The sequence below is a fragment of the Moschus berezovskii genome, chromosome 16, assembly GCF_049115385.1.
Source record: "Moschus berezovskii isolate FMDL1 chromosome 16, NW_MosBer_1.0, whole genome shotgun sequence".
In the NCBI taxonomy this organism is placed as follows: Eukaryota; Metazoa; Chordata; class Mammalia; order Artiodactyla; family Moschidae; genus Moschus; species Moschus berezovskii.
Window position 1 is genome coordinate 42,433,620 of NC_142475.1, and position 7,538 is coordinate 42,441,157.

Sequence of the window (7,538 nt, forward strand, 5' to 3'; positions counted from 1 at the left end):
TATAATACATCTGAGGAAAGCTACTTATTTTAATGAGAGGCAAAAAAATTATACTAACTTTTTTAGAAATATTTGAATTGTGTATAGGAGTACATTTCCCTAACTTCCTATTTCTTCTCTCCTCTTTTTTTTTTTTTTGACCAACATTCAATTATCTCTTTACTCTAAGGACCTACAGTTTAATGATAATTGAGTTATCTTAGATAGGATAAACCACTCCCTAGGATTCAATCTGCTCTTGGCTTCCTAATTTAAGCCCACAGCAGAAGAGGCAATAGTTTTCCTTGGTAATGCAAAGTTTTAGCCTAGAGGAAAAAGCAAAGAAAGTAGGAATAATATCTGAAGGTTGAAAGGTAGTTTCTGTTTTTTCAGGATTCTGGTTAATCTATACCAGTTTTTAAGTGCTTATTACTGAATTTAAATGCAGTTGGGAGAGATATCCCTTTGAGCTGAGATGTAGCCATTAGTTCCTATTCCAAAAGGATTCTATTCCTTCAAGAGGAATCCACTACAGTGCAATTGATTTCTTTCCTATATTCTAATCTTCTCCTGTCAAAAAAATAAAACGTGGTTGCTTCAGCAGCATATATACTAAAATTGAAATGAGGCAGAGAAGATTAGCATGGCCCCTGTGCAAGGATAACATGGAAACTCCTGAAGTGTTCCAAATTATTATTTGCATGATTGTAAAACAACACTGTAAAGCAATTATCTTCTAATTAAACATTTTTTAATAAATAAAAATAATTACCAAAAACAAAACAAAATTACTGAGAACTTTGCAAATTGTCTCTCTTTCTCCTATTTAATATCTTTTGATTTCCATTCATAATGTGTAGGAGTCTATTCATGTGTCCCTATACCTTTTTATGCACTCACTCCCATGTTCATTGCAGCACTATTTGCAATAGCCAAGACATAGAAGCAGCCCAAGGGTCCATTAATAGATGAATGGATAAGAAAGGACATGGTATATATAAACAATTGAGTATTACTCAGCCATCAGAAAAGCTGGAAAAGCAGGAAAGAAATTCTGCCATTTTCAACAAATGGATGGACCTTGAACACATTCTGCTGAGATAAGTCAGACAAAGTAAAACAAGTACTGTATGATGTCGTTTGCTTCCCAGGTAGTTCAGGTGGTAAAGAATCTTCCTGTAATGCAAGAGACCCAGGTTCAATCCCTGGGTTGAGGAGATTCCCCAGATAAGGAAATGGCAACCCCCTCCAGTATTCTTACCTGGAGAATTCCGTGGAAAGAGGAGCCTGTTGGGCTAAAGTCCATGGGGTTGCAGAGTTGGACATAACTGAGTGACTCACACACACATGCACACACTCACACACACAAACACAAGATGTCACTTACATGAGACATAAAAAAGTCAAAATTATAAAAAATATAGAGTGAAACAATGTTTAGCAGAAGATGGAGGAGGGACAGTATAAAACTGATGTACTTTAAGGGCAAAAACTTAGCAACAAGTAATAAATAAGCTGTAGAGCTCTTCCTAAACTCTTGTATTCCTACTTGCTAAAGTCCTGAATTAAGTGTGGAATCTGACTCCAGTGAGAACAGCTCCAATTAGTATTGTTAAAAAAATAAAATTTATGACTTTGACAATTTCATCCTTCTGTTTCTGCCTGATATATTTCTCTAATTTCATCAGGATCTTCAAGTCATCTAAGTTTTGTGTTACTCTTTGTATTATTGAATTTTCTCCTGTTCCTGACCTCTTTATGTCTGTAATTCTTTTAGGAAAAGGGACATGTGGCTATTCTCACTTTCATCATATTTACTATCTGCAAAATTCCACTCTAAAGTTTCTTCACTAGTCTCGAAATATTTACCAGTCTGGGACCTTAACGTTTCCAAAGGTAACAAAAACTTCTCTTTTAAAAATTAGTGCTTCCTTTTTAGAGTAGGAGATTTCTACAATATTGCTTTTATTTGATATTTGCATTTTGCTAATACGTAGTGATAGTGACAACAAAAGGTGCATTTCTACTATGATCTCTGTTTCCTCCTGTAATGCTTGTTGTTTCTTTCTCTTTATCCTTTTATTTACTTATTTATTTTTAAATTTTGATATGGACCATCTTCCTACTTCCTTTCAGTGCAGTTCAGCTGGACTTGTCCAGTATCAACCTTTCTTGCTACTGGTACTAAATGTAACTGGACTCAACTATTTCAAATGTTTTATTTCCCTTCCCCCCCCCTTCCCAAATCTCCTGTTTGAATTGCAGTAATAAATCATGATATTTAAAGTTGGTTCCATTACTCACTGACTTGTTTTTCATCAGAATCCAGGACAATCTTATGAATAATTATTTTAATACTGTATGAATTGTATCATGGCCATCATGATTTGCAAACTGGGCTATAAATACCCTTTAGAATGTAGCTTCCATAGTAGGAATACTAAAAGCTCTTACAACTCCTTAGAGAATCAACTCTACTCAAAACTTTGGGAGAAAATTATTTAGTATTTTTTTAAAAATGACATAGGAAACGTCATAAAATTATTTTAAAGGGAAAAGATGAGGCTTTAAAGGAATTTTATGACTACATTTTAGCAGTTTTGATCTAAGCTCAACAAATGAATGAAAGTTTACATGCATTCTTCTCTGTCCTTACTGACAGATGCTGCTAAGAAGTACTGACCCAAATGTTTTGAAATAGTTATATCAAATAAGTATCTTCATTGCTCCTGAGCATGCAAAGATGCTTCAGAATGAGACACTAACTTAATTAGGTTAAAATATATACAAACGCAGACATTAAAAATTCAAGTTTTCAAAGAACATTTAATAACATTAGAAAAGTTCATGGACTTTTTAATTAAGTGAAAAATAAAGCTGGCTATGAAGCTTATTGATGATGGGAATTCAACTTTTGGTTACAAAATACATATATTTTATTTTGTGTGTATTAGCTGCTCAGTCATGTCCAACTCTTTGCGATCCCATGGACTTTCACCCACCAGGCTCCTCTGTTCTGGAATTCTCCAGGCAAGAGTGCTGGAGTAGGTTGCTATTTCCTTCTCCAGGGGAACCTCCCATCCCAGGGATCGAACCCAGGTCTCCTGCATTGCAGGCAAATTCTTTACCATCTGAGCTGCCCCTATACATATAAACTAAATGCAAATGAACACAATACATAAACATGTTAAATGTCAAATGCTCTGTTATGTTGGTGGGATATGGTGATTTTCATTTTCTTGTTTATATTTTTCTCTATTTTTATCAATAATTAAACATTCTATAATCAGAACAAATCTGTTTTAGTATTCAATAAAAACTTTCATATTCTATTATATATTCTTTTAAAATTGTGATTATATCTTATTTAACTTTGAGTCACTCGAATGAAAGCTGAAACCACCTACAGCACACAGCTTATTCTCTACATTAACATAACTCTGCTCCACCATTAGGCTGTCTTCACAAATATCACTTTACTATTCCATTGTCTTCATCAACCAACATACGTTTACTATTCCAGGAAACTCTTGACCGGGAAGATAAGTTGCAAGTAACTTTATTGTTCATTTAGAAGCTTCCAGGAAAAATCATTTAAATGAACATCAAACCATCAAGACTTTTCAATACATAGCATTATAGGACTATTTAGTCTTCTAGTCTCTTCTGGTTGTACACCCTCACCTCAAGACCTTCCCTTTGCAGTGTCCACCCAATGCACACTATTACATCATAATTATTTTTCAGTGCTAGTCAGCCCTTCCCCCATCACCCCCACATTGAAAGATCCTCCATAAACTGACTCTGAAATCTCATAAATATCCTAACTTTGCCTTCTTTCTTCTCTGAGGCAAGGGAGTCTCTGTCAGAGTAGTGTCCTCACTTATAGCATAAGAATAAACTTACTTTTGTTTTATAAACAGGTTTGTCTGGTGAAGTTCCTTTTAGGGAAGGGAAGTTTCTCTTAAATGACAAAAGTGTGAGCAGCACAGAGCCTTATACCATTAACAGGTGTTCAGTAAGTATATATTGAAGTAATATTCAAATGTAATTCACTATCTCTAAGGATACAAAGACTCAATCCACTTTGTGACTATGGACTCCTGTGACTCAATCCACTTTGAACACAAACATAAATTGCACTGTACTTACCTTTTGGTGTCAATGGGCACATTTCATTAGAGAAATTTAATTTATACTTTGATATTTGCTCTCATTTCTGAAGAATACTTCAGTAATATTGTTCAGTATGAGAAAATGTTTTCCCTACTGTTCTTTTTCTTTACTTCCCATTGAAAATATAATATTTAGTTATGATTTGTTGTTCAGTACTCAGTCGTGTCCAACTTTTTGCAACCCCATGGACTGCAGCACGCCAGGCTTCCCTGTCCTTCACTGTCTCCCAGAGTTTGCTCAAACTTGTGTCCATTGAATTGGTAATGCCATCCATCCATCTCACCCTCTGTTGTCCCCTTCTCCTCTTGTCTTCAATATTTCCCAGCATCGGCATCTTTTCCAGTGAGTCTGCTTTTCGCATCAGGGGGCCAAACGAAGTATTGGAGCTTCAGCTTCAGCATCAGTCCTTTCAATAAATATTGAGAACTGATTTCCTTTAGGATTGAATGGTTTTATCTTCTTGCAGTCCAAGGGACTCTCAAGAGTCTTCTCCAGCGCAACATTTTGAAAGCATCAATTCTTCAGTGCTCAGCCTTCTTTACCAACCAACTCTCACATCCATGCATGAATACTGGAAAATCCATAGTTTGGCTATATGGACCTTTGTTGGCCAAGTGATGTCTTTGCTTTTTAACACTCTGTCTGGGTTTGTCATTGGAGAAGGCAATGGCACCCCACTCCAGTACTCTTGCCTGGAAAATCTCATGGACAGAGGAGCCTGGTGGGCTGCAGTCCATGGGGTCGCTAAAAGTCGGACATGACTGAGCGGCTTCACTTTCAGTTTTCACTCTCATGCGTTGGAGAAGGAAATGGCAACCCACTCCAGTGTTCTTGCCTGAGAATCCCAGGCTGGTGGGCTGCCGTCTATAGGGTCGCACAGAGTCGGACACGACTGAAGCAACTTAGCAGCATCAGCAACAGCAGCTAGGTTTGTCATCGTTTTTCTTCCAAGGAGTGTCTTTTAATTTTAGCTATGATGGATTAATGTAATTAATTAATTTTATTATCTGAGTTTTCTTGTAGACCTAAGTTTTGAAATATTAGCCTAGTAACAGAATTCATTAGCGCTATTAAGAAATGTGGTGGGTGTTTGATTTCTGGAGGTGTATTTATAATCATTATTCCTTGGCTTTCAGAAGGTAAGCCTTCTCCTTTCTTTGCCAGTTTAGAGCTGAAGAACTTAAGAATGTGCACTGAGAGTTAAACTTAAATCACACACATAATAATCAGCACAGACTTGTGCCAAGTCACTTCAAAGGAAAAGTGTATAACAGCATTTCCTTTAGAAAATATTGACATATGTAAAGACAGAATGTTTCAATGGATAGTGGTTGTGGTGAATTCCTATTATGAAAGCAGAGACAGAGGACGCTACTAGAGACAAGTGGGCCTACCTGGGCAAAGCACTTTTAAGCTCTGAAGCACTATCATAGTTAGTGTGATTAAACTTGAATGTACATACAAATCATTTGAAAATCATAGAAAACTTCAGACTCTTGTTTGAAGATCTAGAATGGGACTTGAAATTCTGCATATTAAAAAATTGCCAGGTTATGCTGCTGCTGCTGCTGCTAAGTCACTTCAGTCATGTCCGACTCTGTGTGACCCCATCGACGGCAGCCTACCAGGCTCCTCTGTCCCTGGGATTCTTCAGGTGAGAACACTGGAGTGGGTTGCCATTTCCTTCTCCAACCAGGTTATGCTAGCACATTTTGAATAGTAAAGATTTAACTGAAAGAAACTATGGCAAGTGGACTTGTCTTATCTCTGCTTTTTCGATTTTACATCCATCCAATCAACTTCTGACTGTAACATGGCTTCTTTTTTGGTTTATCTAAATAAGAATATCATTAATCCCAAGGTTGTACTTCTAATTGTAAGTTAATATGTGAGCATTTTAAATTTATGCACTTATTTCTGTGATTCATTAACATTTGTTTGCTTCTATCACATGAGATTAACACAAACGATAATCAGTTCAGTTCAGTTCAGTTCAGTCGCTCAGTCGTGTCTGACTCTCCGCGACCCCATGAATCACAGCACGCCAGGCAGCCCTGTCCATCACCAACTCCCGGAGTTCACTCAAACTCATGTCCACAGAGTCGGTGATGCCATCCAGCCATCTCATTCTCCGTCGTCCCCTTCTCCTCCCGCCCCCAACCTTTCCCAGCATCAGAGTCTTTTCCAGTGAGTCAACTCGTCGCATGAGGTGGCCAAAGTATTGCAGTTTCAGCTTTAGCATCAGTCCCTCCAATGAACATCCAGGATTGATCTCCTCTAGAATGGACTGGTTGGATCTCCTTGCAGTATAAGGGACTCTCAAGAGTCTTCTCCAACACCACAGTTCAAAAGCATCGATTCTTCGGCGGTCAGCCTTCTTCACAGTCCAACTCTCACATCCATACATGACCACGGGAAAAACCATTGCCTTGACTAGACGGACCTTGGTTGGCAAAGTAATGTCTCTGCTTTTTAATATACTGTCAAGGTTGGTCATAACTTTCCTTCCAAGGAGCAAGCGTCTTTTAATTTCATGGCTGCAATCAGCATCTGCAGTGATTTTGGAGCCCAAAAAAACAAAGTCTGACACTGTTTCCACTGATTTTCCATCTATTTCCCATGAAGTGATGGGACCAGATGCCATGATCTTTGTTTTCTGAATGTTGAGCTTCAAGCCAACCTTTTCGCTCTCCTCTTTCACTTTCATCAAGAGGCTTTTGAGTTCCTCTTCACTTTCTGCCATAAGGGTAGTGTCATCTGCATATCTGAGGTTATTGATATTTCTCCCGGCAATCTTGATTTCAGCTTGTGCTTCTTCCAGCCCAGCGTTCCTCATGATGTACTCTGCATATAAGTTAAATAAGCAAGGTGACAATATACAACCTTGACGTACACCTTTTCCTATTTGGAACCAGTCTGTTGTTCCATGTCTGGTTCTAACAGTTGCTTCCTGACCTGCATACAGGCTTCTCAAGAGGCAGGTCAGGTGGTCTGGGATTCCCATCTCTTTCAGAATGTTCCACAGTTTATTGTGATCGACACAGTCAAAGGCTTTGGCATAGTCAATAAAGCAGAAATAGATGTTTTTCTGAAACTCTCTTGCTTTCTCCATGATCCAGTGGATGTTGGCAATTTGATCTCTGGTGCCTCTGCCTTTTCTAAAACCTGCTTGAACATCTGGGAGTTCACGGTTTACATACTGCTGAAGCCTGGCTTGGAGAATGTTGAGCATGACTTTACTAGCGTGTGAGATGAGTGCAATTGTGCGGTAGTTTGAGCATTCTTTGGCCTTGCCTTTCTTTGGGATTGGAATGAAGACTGACCTCTTCCAGTCCTGTGGCCACTGCTGAGTTTTCCAAATCTGCTGGCATATTGAGTGCAGC

General features: G+C 38.2%; 1 non-coding gene across 1 annotated transcript; it reads left to right on the top strand.

Annotated features, from left to right (window-relative positions):
- The first annotated feature begins 571 nt into the window (after positions 1 to 571).
- On the top strand, positions 572 to 674 carry LOC129560565 (U6 spliceosomal RNA). The gene has a single exon (XR_008686798.2). It is a non-coding gene; the product is annotated as a U6 spliceosomal RNA (small nuclear RNA).
- The last annotated feature ends 6,864 nt before the right edge of the window (positions 675 to 7,538 follow it).